This window comes from Schistocerca cancellata, chromosome 2, assembly GCF_023864275.1.
Source record: "Schistocerca cancellata isolate TAMUIC-IGC-003103 chromosome 2, iqSchCanc2.1, whole genome shotgun sequence".
NCBI classification, from domain to species: Eukaryota; Metazoa; Arthropoda; class Insecta; order Orthoptera; family Acrididae; genus Schistocerca; species Schistocerca cancellata.
Window position 1 is genome coordinate 135,518,984 of NC_064627.1, and position 15,154 is coordinate 135,534,137.

Here is a 15,154-nt window from a genome sequence, read left to right on the forward strand (position 1 = left end):
AGGCATCTATTCCCACTTTCTGCACTGTTGATGAGTGTATGTAAATATTACATAAGATGAGTGTTGGGTATCCAATATGTGCTGTACTTCTAATGTTCTGTGCATTTTAAACTGTGTCTGAATTTTATTTTTATATTACAATACTGGTTACATAGGATAAATCTAATTACAACTTTCCATGGAGATATATATATATAAACCCTTTCCAGTGTTAACAGTTTCTTGCTTTTTAAATTACTCTTGGTCCAGAGTTTATATGTCCACAATAGTTCCACTGTAACAATATTATGAAAAGGATCGTTGCTACTCACCATATAGTGGAGACACTCTCTCTCTCTCTCTCTCTCTCTCTCTCTCTCTCTCTCTCTCTCTCTGGTAACTGCCGTCAAGGGTGCGCGAGTTTTGTGTGTGTGTGTGTGTGTGTGTGTGTGTGTGTGTGTGTGTGTGTGTGTGTGTGTGTGTGTGTTAAGTTATCTATTTTCGACACAGGCATTGTTAACCAAAAGCTCTCTTTCTGACAGTCTCTTTGTTGTGCCTATCTGCAACTCAGCATCTCCGCTATATGGTGAGTAGCAACTATCGTTTTCATAATATTGTTACATTTCATCCTGGATTTTCCATTGTTCGATGGTTCCACAGTATGTAAATAAATTATTGTGTGATTTGTTTTCTGTGCAAAAATGTTATACAGAGTATTACAAAAAGGTACGGCCAAACTTTCAGGAAACATTCCTCACACACAAATAAAGAGAAGATGTTATGTGGACATGTGTCCGGAAACACTTAATTTCCATGTTAGAGTTCATTTTAGTTTCATCAGTATGTACTGTACTTCCTCGATTCACCGCCAGTTGGCCCAATTGAAGGAAGGTAATGTTGACTTCGGTGCTTGTGTTGACATGCGACTCATTGCTCTACAGTACTAGCATCAAGCACATCAGTATGTAGCATCAACAGGTTAGTGTTCATCACGAACGTGGTTTTGCAGTCAGTGCAATGTTTACAAATGCGGAGTTGGCAGATGCCCATTTGATGTATGGATTAGCACGGGGCAATAGCCGTGGCGCGGCACGTTTGTATCGAGGCAGATTTCCAGAACGAAGGTGTCCCGACAGGAAGACGTTCGAAGCAATTGATCGGCGTCTTAGGGAGCATGGAACATTCCAGCCCATGACTTGTGACTGGGGAAGACCTAGAACGACGAGGACACCTGCAACAGACAAGGCAATTCTCCGTGCAGTTGACGATAACCCTAATGTCAGCGTCAGAGAAGTTGCTGCTGTACAAGGTAACGTTGACCACGTCACTGTATGGAGAGTACTACGGGAGAACCAGTTGTTTCCGTACCATGTACTGCGTGTGCAGGCACTATCAGCAGCTGATTGGCCTCCACGGGTACACTTCTGCGAATGGTTCATCCAACAATGTGTCAATCCTCATTTCAGTGCAAATGTTCTCTTTACAGATGAGGCTTCATTCCAACATGATCAAATACATTTCAGTCGAAGTGTTCGTACGCTTCTCAACAACAGATTCGGACACCGATGGATTGGTAGAGGCGGACCAATTCCATGGCCTCCACGCTCTCCTGACCTCAACCCTCTTGACTTTCATTTATGGGGGCATTTGAAAGCTCTTGTCTACGCAACACCGGCACCAATTGTAGAGACTCTTTGTGCTCATATTGTGGATGGCAATGATAAAATACGCCATTCTCCAGGGCTGCATCAGCGCATCAGGGATTCCATGTGACGGAGGGTGGATGCATGTATCCTCGCTAACGGAGGACATTTTGAACATTTCCTGTAAGAAAGTGTTTGAAGTCACGCTGGTACGTTCTGTTGCTGTGTGTTTCCATTCCATGATTAATGTGATTTGAAGAGAAGTAATAAAATGAGCTCTAACATGGAAAGTAAGTGTTTATGGACACATGTCCACATAACATATTTTCTTTCTTTGTGTGTGAGGAATGTTTCCTGAAAGTTTGGCCATACCTTTTTGTAACACCCTGTATACTGGACTCGCACACATTAATTGTTTTTAATTAATGGGAGGTTGGTATTAACTCAGTCATGCATATTTGGGACTGGATGATTGTGGCAGTGTTAAACTTATTTAATTGGCCTAACTATGGCAGATGATACACTGGACTTTGGGCTAAGTTTGACATCATCACTAGTTTTCATATTTAATTTAATAAATGAGCTACAAAAATCAGTATATAAACTGTGTCAGTTAGGGAAATGAGACGATAACCTTTGAATATCAACAAAGAACGCTAAAATCATGGACCATCATGGGAAATGGCTCACCCAATTACAGATAATACACCACTTCAGCAGGTCTCCAACTTTAATTTTTTAGGATGCGATGTAAGCAATGATATGGGTAAGAACATAGAAAATATCAACAAATATGAATCAGTATGCAGAATGATAAAGCACTCTAGAACAAAATACAGAAGGGAAAAAAAAATTAAAATTCTATGAAACCATGGCCACACTTGTATTGCTGTATGAAAGTGAGTCATGGATCCCTAAAAAAATGCAATAAAAGTAAACTACAAGTTGCAGAAAAGAGATTTCTTAGGAAAATGAGAGGTGTTACCAATGAAGACCTTATAAGAAAGGAAGTTATTAGGAATGAACTAAGTATTAATAATATACAAATGAAAACAACAAAGAAAGTAAAACTTTCTGGAAAATCACCTACAAAGAATGATGGCAGAGAGAATCCTGCATGTTGTACGAGCCAAGTGGAAGAAGGGATGTAGGAAGACTCAGAACGAAGTGGTAGTGTATAGTGAAGACGAACAGGTGCAAGTGCGTTAGCCTTGAAGTGCAGAAAAAGGAAAAACTTTTTTTCATTAATTGTGTTGTTTTTTATAGAAATAAAATCATATTAAAATATTGCTCTTTAAATTATTTCACTTAAAATTGAATGGGATTATCACCTATGACAAGATTTGTAAAATGTAAAGTCAACTATTCTGGAATGAAATCTGTGATATGCAACCATTATAGTTACTCCCCACATAAATTTAATTTTCATTTTTCTTGTACGTGCTTCAGAAATGAAATGAACGTCACACTTTGACTTTCAGCATGTGTTTTTGCCAACATACTGAGGGTAGATTGAAGTCACCACCAACCGTAATCGTATGAGTGGGTACCTATTTGAGATGATACTCAAGTTTTCATTGAGCCTTTCAGCAACTAAGTTAGGAGGTCAGTAAAAGGAAACACACATTAATTTATTCTGGTTGTCTAGTATAACCTCTACCCATCCTAACTGACAGGAATCATCTACTCCAGTTTCACTACAAGATGACTATTTTTAAAAGCAACAAATGTGCTGCCACCAATTGTATTTAAGCTGTTATTTTGAAACATGGTTTGGTGCTTTGTAAAAATATTGTTGGAACTTTAATCTCTGGCTCTAGCAAGCTCTCAGTACCTTTAATGATTTGAACTTCAGTGCTTTCTTTTTGAACACTGGTTCTTTCCCAACACAGCTACTCCAGTTTATTACTATAATACATGTGATTCCTAGGCCTACCCTCATCCTGTGTTTGATGTGCACCCTTTGAGACTGAAGCCTGTTTTGTTCTTTCCTGAGACCCTTTAAGCTAAAAAATGACTCTACCACTCCACACAGCCCCTGCTACCCACATAGCCACCTCGTATGCGCAATGGACCCATCACCTATTTAGTGGAACCCAAAATCCCACCACCCTCTGGCACAAGTCAAGGGATCTTTAACCTACATAGTTGCAGAACCATCTTAGCCTTTGATTCAGACCTTCCTCTCAACACTGTACTACAAGTGTGCAATCGGTGCTGTTGATGATGCTACAGATTGTCAGCTCTTTCTTCATCTTTCAAGCAAGACTGGAAGTCTTTACCATGCCAGAAGTCACTGTTGGTAGTGCCCAGCATCACTTTACAAATTCTCGAACAGTATGGAAATGGTGAAGACTTGCATGTTTGCCATCCCAGATCATGAATAATGACAAAATTTCTCTGTGAAACAAGTAGACATACAAGGAGTTTTGACTGTGATGCACAGGAAGTGTTAACCAAGTATCCTCCAGTTTGCTTAGGCCTTGCATCCTTGTTTATGGATCAAGTATTTGGTCATTCAATTATCAGGAATCGTATTTATTACAAAATGAAAGGGGGTTTCATCTGGTAAATAGTTGAATGTTTTCCAAAAATTTCAAACAGAAAGGAAACTCATGAATCACATTGAATTTAAGTGATTACAAATGTGATTTCCTTAGACAAACTTATGCGTGATCAGTTACAATGAAAGGGCAGCCACCAGTATTTTATGGGAAAATTTGATTGGGATACTGACCTAAAATCATTTTTGGGTATATAATTCTTGATCCCAAACTTGATGTAAAGTAGTGTTAAGACTGCATGACTACCAACAGAGCGCATAAATAGAAAAGTATTTGAAATAGAAAGGGTATATGGACATTAGTGTTGTGCCATAAATTTACAGCTGATAGCATCATGCGATAACTAAGATGTGAATGGTTAAGCCGTAGGTGGGAAAAGTATCAACAAGTGAGAGGGAGCTGTGCGACATCTTGACTATCAGAGCAATATATCAAAACACTATCTGAAGGTATGATCCAAGATTAAACCTCCCTTGTTGTTGCCTGACAAATGCTCTGAAAGGAGACAAATACATTGCATGTGGCACCCTATTGTATCTGGAGTGATCACAGCCAAAGAGAATGGTGCCAATCACTGAGCCAGAAAGGTGGTTAATTGCAGTGCTATTGGCTGGAGTACACTTGCTGCATCGACTCCTCTTTGTTGCCTTCGTAAGAAAACTGGTGCGGAAGAGAAGTCGTGACAGCACCAAAAATAAATCCAACACTGTCTGTGATTGGGCATGGTCCAAAAACTGTCAGATGTGAATTGACATACTCCTGGCCCTGACAGAAAAACTACTACTCCTTTTCTCTACACATTGGGTCTGCACATTTTGTACAGAAAAGAGCCAGTGAGCAAAATGGCTTAACAGATCAGTCAACTGAAAGCATGGAAATTTGTTCCCAGACCATCATCATCTTGAGTTTCATGTCACCGCCAATGAAAGCTGTTGAACAACTCCCATGAGAAACCTGCACTCCGTTCATCCGGTTGTTCCCAAACAGTGGAAAGATGTTCACCAAGTATCTTTGCAATGGTAACCCCCCACGTCATCCTCACGCAGTATGGTTGGCAGAGCCTCAGTGTCCATAAGCAGCAAAATATCCAGACTAGCAAGACAGTACTTGAGACAAAGCACAACCCCTGTGTGGAAACACCCAGAGTTGGTCATCGATGAAGTCTATTAATGTAGCTCTGTGACCACTAGCCAATTAGTTGCTCTCTGGTCCTATTCTCAGTATAGTCCAGGCACACTGTATTTTTATTGTGCAGCTGTGCTCCAGGAGGAATATTCCTGTCCTCACTAATGTGCACCCAGCAATGTATGAGATCATATGATGCATTCTTAAGAAGATGCTCACCGATTATCCCCTACATTGCGACTGCATTCCAGCCACTCACGTCACAAATTTGCAAATTACGTCAGAGAAGAAGTTGTGGATGATCAATTTGATGTGGAATATAGAAATATGCAAACTTTACTCGATCACTTATGCAAAATAAAGGAATATATGTGAGGACAGGCTTGAAACAGGCTGCTGACTCATGTCACCCCTTCCCCTGTTGCATCAAAACTTGTTGCCAGAAAAGGTTTCTGCTAGTAAACTGACAAAGCCTCTTCCAGAAGGCAGAGTGAGAGTATAGAGAGAAACATGACTTAGTGATAATTCCAAACACTCAACTGTTTCCGTAGATATAGTAATCTGATGGCTTCAACAGTGTAACACAGAATGTTAACTTCTGCTTCAGTAGACAACACATTCATGGTCGTAGCTAGTAATTGGAGAACCATGGTTGTGTATTGAAGATTCTGGCCCATCCCACAATGATTTTGGGAAAATAACAAGTGACAAGACACCCATAAAGAAAAATAAAAAGCACTTAACCATTAAGATATAGAATGAGACAATTGTACATAAAAATTGTAAATTTCCATGTGTACACAAATGGCAAATGTGTTTAAAAAATGATTACAATGTACAGTGTGTGTGATACGAGGGTCGTTCAATAACTAAAGCCCCACTTTTTTTTCTCAGAACATATTTATTGTTAAGAGTCAGAATTTAGTGACAATATACAGGGTGATTCAAAAAGAATACCACAACTTTAGGAATTTAAAACTCTGCAACGACAAAAGGCAGAGCTAAGCACTATCTGTCGGCGAATTAAGGGAGCTATAAAGTTTCATTTAGTTGTACATTTGTTCGCTTGAGGCGCTGTTGACTAGGTGTCAGCATCAGTTGATGCTAAGATGGCGACCGCTCAACAGAAAGCTTTTTGTGTTATTGAGTACGGCAGAAGTGAATCGACGACAGTTGTTCAGCGTGCATTTTGAACGAAGTATGGTGTTAAACCTCCTGATAAGTGGTGTATTAAACGTTGGCATAAACAGTTTACAGAGAATGGGTGTTTGTGCAAAGCAAAAAGTTCTGGACGGCCGAGAACGAGTGATGAAAATGTAGCACGCATCCAGCAAGCATTTGTTCGCAGCCCAGGAAAATCGACTCGCAGAGCTAGCAGAGAGCTGCAAATTCCACAATCAACTGTATGGAGAGTCCTACGAAAAAGGTTAGTTATGAAACCTGAACTACCCGAGGCGATGGATCGGCCGCCAGGCAGCCCGTGACAGAGCACTTCATCACTGGCCTCCAAGAAGCCCTGATCTTACCCCCTGCGATTTTTTCTTATGGGGGTATGTTAAGGATATGGTGTTTCGGCCACCTCTCCCAGCCACCATTGATGATTTGAAACGAGAAATAACAGCAGCTGTCCAAACTGTTACGCCTGATATGCTACAGAGAGTGTGGAACGAGTTGGAGTATCGGGTTGATATTGCTCGCGTGTCTGGAGGAGGCCATATTGAACATCTCTGAACTTGTTTTTGAGTGAAAAAAAAACCTTTTTAAATACTCTTTGTAATGATGGATAACAGAAGGTTATATTATGTTTCTTTCATTAAATACACATTTTTAAAGTTGTGGTATTCTTTTTGAATCACCTTGTACATCAACATGTCTTGTCCATGACCTATTTCTCTACATAGTTTCCATCACTTTATGTGGCCATAGGCCAATGTTGTGGAGGAACATATATTCCCTGTTGCTAAAAGCTCTTGTCCTGTAGGCATAGCCATCTTTTCACTGCGTGATTGACACTCTTGTCATCTTCAAAGTGTGTTCCCCATAGAGAATCTTTAAACGGCCAACAATTCAGATGAAATGGCCTTCCTTTAATCTTGTGGTCCACTGTGTGCGTTTGTGGAACCCATTGTGAGCAGTTCTTTGAATATCCGAGAGTCTTGATCATTGCAGATGAACTTACAATGCTGACTGAGAACTGTAGAGCCAATTGTCGAGTTGTGATGCGGTGGTCGGCATGAATAATGACATCCGCATGATTCAGCAAGTCTTTAGCAGTGCCTGTGACAAGACATCCCGAGCGTGGCTGATCATGGAGCTCTCTTTCTGCATTTCCTGAGGCTGTAACTTTCTTTACCCATCACCCAAGTGTATTACTATCAACTGCAGCATCACCATACACTGCACACAAACATTTATGGTTTGTTCACCTTGATTTCTTTTTCTGGACACAAAAATTCAATAACAGCATGCGGCTTGTAATGTGAGTCATGTGTAGACAGCATTTTAACGCTGTACTACGTACGGCTCTACCATCTGCCAGAACAGATCGAAACTTCACTGGCACATAGGACAAACATCAAATGTGAAGCACCAACAAGAATGTTTCTCTACGTATATTACGATGACGCACCTGGCAGAAAGGTGCACATAGCAAGGTAATTCATGCATTCTGTATCCAATGACAGTGTAATATGTGCCTTGTAGGACTCTAATGATAACAAAATTACGTGTATGTATACCTAAGCACAGGCTTATGCATATATGTGAAACATGTTGAATAATGGAAAACTAGAATCATATGCATAAAATGAACATGGAATGTGTGTACTTGTGCATATATATAAGAAATAGTGTCTATACGCTGTTTCTGGCAGCAAGAAACAATAGTAATGGAATGACTGAAATACAAGTGAGTAACCTAGTATCAAACCCAGGCACCTATGCTCCTGGTCGAAATTTAGTTATCAGAAGATTCTGATAGGAAATTTTCTGCTCTTCTCATTAGTGAAGTCCATTTGTTCCAGAAATGGATGTAAGTATGATAAATAACAAGTTGGTGTTCACTGTTCACTTCAGTGTCAGATGATAAACGTGCTACCCCGTATTTCAGGTTTTGAAGTGCTTTTACAGTATGACTACTGATAATTAATAGTTTAGTGAGTGAAATGGAAAGAAATGTTTCACCTGCAACAGAAGGAAAAGCCAGGAAGAGAATTCGGCAACCTGATAAGTGGAAAAAGAACATTGAAACAAAGGTAAGGATAGCTTGTAATCTAGGTGTGTATTACACTTAATTATTAATTGTTCAAAAGAATTTTGATGCTATAAATAATGTAAGAGTGTACAGGGAGAAATATGACAAGAGTTTCAACTGGTCGTATGCCAGTAATTTCTGAGATACATGGTCATCGAAACTAATAATATGGCCCGTGTTACAGACTGAGAGATGGGCAAATTTTTAATCACTACTGATTGCCCCTGCTATTCTGGTGATAAAATCTGAGGCTGTGGGTTGGATTGGGGCATAGGGGAAGGGGTAAGAGATTCACTGTTTTAAAATACACACTAACATACAAGAAAATTAAATGCAACACTTAAAGCAACACAGAAATTGTATTTCTAAACTCAGTGCTGTCAGTATAATCTTGTAATTAGTATGTTAATGGAAAACATAGATGTTTACTGCTATTTTTATATGGTTCTGTCTCCATTTCTATATAATTACTTCAATTGTTAAATGAGTCTACTAAGCTTACATGACAATAAACAATTGTTATAGTGGTTTCATGTGTCCAGGTATTCACTGAAGGCCTCCCATAGCATCCTACATGTAACCACAGAGTTGGTTATCAATGTTCATTACTAATGATGCCTGACATCAAAGACTTCCAAGATGCATTTTACTTCACACCTGGAAAGAGTGAGCAAGATGCATTGATTCTCAAATATTGTTGTACAGAAACACCCAACCCCAAGAGGAAGAAGGAACCAAGGTCTTAAAGGAAAAACCACCAGTTTTAAATACAGTATTGTCAACTAATGCAGTAATAACCTGCGAGTCTGTTTTGAAACATTCCTCATGTTACTGATGCCAGTAACTAAGCACAGCATCATAGGAGTGTTCAGAAACTTCAAGAAAGGTAACTTTCATGTCCTAGTATAAACATGAGTTGGAAATCACAAGGAGATCAAATTTTTCCCACTTAGAGAACTGCTGTAGACCGTTATTTGCAGTCTAAATGTCTGTGAGTCAGATTATTCAAGAGAAAAAAAATTACAGATTTATCTGCCAATAGATCTCAACATCAATAAGAATAATGTTCGATGCAGAAGGTGTCAATCAAGAGGAAGCCAATCAAGCCGTTTCAGAAATGTTTTCTGCAAAAAGTTAAACAAAGGAGTTTCTGACCCAAGTATAGATAAGTGTAGTGAATGTATTGAAGTGGGAAATAGAATCTCAGTGGAACAAAGTGAGACTGTGAATTGAAGACTGAAAATTAAATTGGAGCTAAGCAAGAAACAAGCCCAAGTCTTTTTCCAGCACTTGAGTATAAATCCTACAGGGTGTTTTCTCTTGAACTTTGACTGCCAAAAGAATCTTGTTCTTCCTAAGGCAACAGACCATATTGCCTAATACTCCTGAAGGCTTTATTGCTACAACCTTTCAGTTTTTCAAAGGTTGTAAAGTGATTGTCTAAACTGTTAATGTATCAGTATATAGCTGTGCACCAGAAAACTTAATGAAGACTGAAATAGTCTTTCCTGTTACTGGCCACTCCTTCCTATCTACAGGTAGAGCATTGGACCTAATAGAAACAGATCTAAGAAACAAATAATAATTTGAATACTAAAGTTTTTGAGAAGTGTGAAACTCTGAAAGTAATTGGAAGAGATTGGATATCTCAAAATTGTAAAGAACAAGCCAAACGACATATGAAGTTGACATGTTAGCTCCACTTCAAGTTGTCGGCATGCAGGCACATAATTTTCCAGAAAACAGTCAGGCAAATGGTGGTCAAAGCTTACAAGATGGATATGGGGGCAGAGTGACTAATTTCTAAAGTCAACAGCAAACCGGAAGAGAGAAAGTGTCAGAACATTCCCATTGATATAACAATCAATGCAGAAAAACTTTGAGATGTTAACAGGTTGCAAGCCAAACATTTTCGAGCATATATTAAGTTCCTCTGGCAATTTTCTCATAATGTAAGAACTCCAAAATACAAACAAGTTTCTTTACTACTCAAAATCGTGTAAATGGGCAAAACATGTTGAACAACATTAAAATTTACATATTATTTTGTATGTAGCACCACCATTATTGTATCATTTACTTTTTTCAGAAATATAATAAGAGTCTGAAATTTAATTTCTTTCATTTTATTTCCAAATTCCTGCAATTTCCCAGTTGATATTCATGTAAAAGATTCACAGCACTATGAAGTGAATCTCTGTGCATAAAAAATAGACACTGCTAATCATATTTGCATCAGAAATGGACACCTATGCATTCTGGTTTCAAAGATGGACATCTGCGTTTTTAAAGCGAATTTTAACTGGTTTATCTAATTAAACTGATACTTACATCATCCTTCCGAATGATGTAAGAAAGAAAATTTTGTCCACTTTTAAAGTTACATTTGTGTGCTGAGCTTTTATTAGCAGAAAACTTAATTATAAGTTATGAAATAAAGAAACAATTTGAGCCATAGATAATATTATTAGACTAAGAGTCACCTTTTACTTTCTAGGTCTTGTCCAGAATGGACGTATTTAGGTGCACTGCCATTAATACTACATTACTTTATTAATACTTGACTAGTTGAAACCAAACGGCACTCGTAAATACAGAATGTAAGTGTCCTTTAAATTGTGTTTTTATTTCAGAATATACTGTTATTACTAACCTATGTATGTTTATTTTGTATCTTTAGTTATTGTAAGATTATTTGCTGACTTGACATGGCAAAAGGTTCCATACTTTTAAGCAAAAAGTCGTCCAGATAGATCCACCATCGTCTTTGGGTGCTGTCTGATAACAAAGTCCGATTTACCACTGAGAGAAGAAACACAGTGAAAAATACATGAACGGAACTTTAACAAAAAAAGCCATGCTCAAGTGCTGAGAGTTTGTATAAAATTCTTTATTATAATTCATTGTATGGTCTTGATCCAGGAACGAATCAGCCAAAAAAAAAACTAGAAAGTTTGAAAAAACTAATACCTCCTTGTGAGGACTAGTGATGAACAAGCCTTACTATGTTATCCATAAAGGTTGCACCCTATGGCATTCTCTTCTAATGGTAGCATATGAAAAATGTATGAAACAAAGCACTTAACACAAGCACTATACACAGATTATTGTCATGGTGTAATGTCCAGTCCAGTGTTTGTGGAAGACTGCAGGAGGTGGGGAACATTTGGTGGAATACATGTGGTGAGGCAGTATTGCAGCAGGGAACTTCAGGTGTCATCTCCATGATCGGTGAGAGTATTGTGGCTTGAAGTTAGCAGGATTATTGTGAGAGGTAGTTGTCATATTGTCTTGTAGTGACCGATGTTTTATCCACAGGCCATATTGTTTCTGTGGGCTGTATGCTGGGGCCAGGCTTGCTGTTGGTAAATGTGTTTACATCAGATGCTTAGTATGTCAATGGTCTGACCTTTCATTGACCAGTGCCATGCATGCCGCTACCAAAATAAAGTGCCCACGTGGAGGTGACCCTATGTGGCCCTTGGTTTGGCCATGTGCAACTGATACTCAGGATACCTGACCCCAATGGCGTTGGGTCCAGCTGTGGTGACACTGGAGGGCCATGACACCTTGAAAATCAGTATGGTCATGTAGGAGATGCCAGTAGGCATTTGATGGCATCTTAAGCTACATCAGACCTGAGGAAAAAAAAGTGTTGGTCGCCAACCATCTCGTGCACTGTACAGTGAAAGCATTCTGCCTTGGAACAGGCACAGTGGTTTGTCAGTAAATGGCATACTTAAATCACACAGGAAAACTTGGTGTTTCAGATGCTTCTCTAGTGTTACATAAAAAGTCAACCATACTTTGATGCGGACCTACCTAGACTGTCTTCTGTTGACATGGTTGGCACCATATCGGTGTGGATACAACAAATTAATTTAGCAAACTGCTTCTAAGCAACCTTATCCATCCCAGAAGAAGTCGCAAAAAGAATCCAACCATCTTAATACCCTGTTGGCAGAACTTTTATTCTCATCTATCTGGCTGTGCTATTGATTTCTCTGCCTAATTATATGCGGAGACACTTGTCCCCACTTTGTGTTGTTTTCACACTTTTTTGTACTCTAGACATGTTTTAATGACCGCGACAAGTTGCTGCTCATATACTTTTCCAGTATTTGTGGACTCCAACTCCAGGACATTTGGGTACAGGATCCTTCTCGACTGTAGCAGATCCACGTACATGGAGAAGAATTTCTAACACTGTTTGCATTGTTGTTTGATAATCTATGTGCCCAAATGAGAACTTTACCCTCACATGGTAGGTTCTGGGCTCTGCCTTTATGTTGATCTTCTCTTCACACTTGCCCGTGACCAGTTTTGTATGGTCACTGAATGATCTCCTTGTGATGTAACTTCCATTGGAGAGGAAAATTGATCAAATCACTGATTTTGTCATGTTGTGGTTAGTTTCACAAAACCATAATTGGTGGCAATCATGTGGCGGAAGGTGGGAGATCATTTATGACATTCTGAAAATCATGTTGAAACACATCGCAGGTGGTGTGTCACTTCAAGCAGTACAATCTGCATAAACTACCCAAATTATGCATCACACATTTAGTAGGATTTGATGAAGGGTGACATGTTGATATGTACACCAGTTTTACTCTGTAATATTTCGACACACCCTCCCATTGACCCAACCCGAACTGCAGTCCATTATCTGATATGATTCTCCAGACCAAACCATCTTTGAGGAAGCATTCCTCAAACATATTGGCAAAGGTCTCTCCTGTTGCTCTTTTCAAAGTTGTAAGCACCGTATACACTAATCAGCCAAAGCATTATGACCACTGCCCACTATGAGACTCAATGCCTCCTGGTGGTGCTGCGGACACACAACGCAATAAGGAAAGAATGTAAGCAGAACACAGATGAATGCCACAAATTAGGGAATCCACTGATATAAGGGGGAGGGCACATTGTTGTGGCACTGTGGCTGGAAATAAGAATCTTTGAAATGGTGCAGCTGGTCACCTGTTTGTATATTACTGTCATGAGCACCTATTGAAAGTGGTAGAAGAATGGTGAAATAACAAGTGGGCAGTATGGTATTGGACGACCAAGTCTCATCACAAAATGTAGAGGTCAGAGGATCCTCCATTGTGTAATCTGGGATGGGCAGTGATCTGTGGCAGATCTGACAACAGAGTACAATTGTGGTGCAGGCACAAGTGTTTCAGAGCACACAACTCAAAGGCCATTGTTGAACATGGAGCTCCACATGACACAACCCCTACATGTTCCTGTGTTGACCCATTGGCATTGTCAATCATGATTGCAGTGGGCACAGCATCACTGATTTTTTTCCATGGATCAGTAGGAACATATTGCCTGTTGAATGCATCACATTTCTCGTTACACTACGTTGATGGCTGGGTACTCACATGCTGGCAGCCAGGCGAATGGCTGCACGAAACATGCACAGCACCACAGATGCAGGCTGGCGATGGCACAATTATGCTATGTGGTACATTGAGTTGGGCTTCCATGGGATCCGTGTTGGTAATCAAAGGCATCTTGACAGCAGTCAACTACGTGAATATTATTGTGCATCACTTCATGCTTGAAGTCTTCCCCTATGGCAATGACATCTTCTAGCAGGATAACTGTCCTTTGTTGCAAGGTCAGAATTGTGTTACAGTTGTTTGAGGGACACTGTAGTGAACTCACATTGATGTCTTGGCCAGTAAATGTGCCATCTCTACCAGTTGGAACATACATCGGGCACCACCTGCGTGCCTGTAATTTGCAGGTATTGCTTGAGTGTGTATAAACATCTGGGGACACACACTACTGGAATCCTGTCAAGTTCTATTAGAATTCCTGCCAAGCAGAATCTCTGTTGTACTGCATTTGAAAATTGGAACAACATGCTATTAAAAAGGTTGTCATAGTGTTTTGGTTCATTGGTGTGTATGGAAGTTAGCTCAATCATCACAAACACAAAACAATAACCCCTATTTGTCCTGGACAGTGGGTCCAAGAAAATCAGTAATGGCCGCATCTCACAGCTTGAGTGGAACAATAGAGACAGGAGTGGTTGATTCAGTGTTTTGGTAGGTTTAGCCTTCTGGCATTTGTTGCAAGTCACAAGTATTCTGCGAATCCGCTGTTCCGTATTTCTAAAGTGACATGTCATTTGGAGCTTCAAGAAAACTTCCTTTGTGCCAAAGAGTGCATAGTTTTGGTGTTTAAACAAAAACCAAGTTGCGAAAAGGGCGTCAGGGATGCAAACCAACCATTGTGTGTCATTCTAGTCTGATGTCTAAATAAAACTCCTTTTCTGATGGTATAGGACTGGTTCTGTTTTGCTGTGTCCATGGTAGCAGCATTCGATGTCTTGCAAAATGGGATCTTTATCCTGCTCCATGACTATGTCTGCAAGGGATCTTTTCCATGTTTCTCAATCATGATGTTTTTTAAGTAATACAGTCTAAAGTGCTTCTCCTTTAGGTTTTCCTTTATACCTTCAGATAGACCCATGGGAGAATGTGACGAAGCATCAGCAATAATACTTGAGCTGCCTGTGATGTATGATATGGAAAAGTTGTATTTCTGGAGCAGGGAGACCCAGAGTGCCT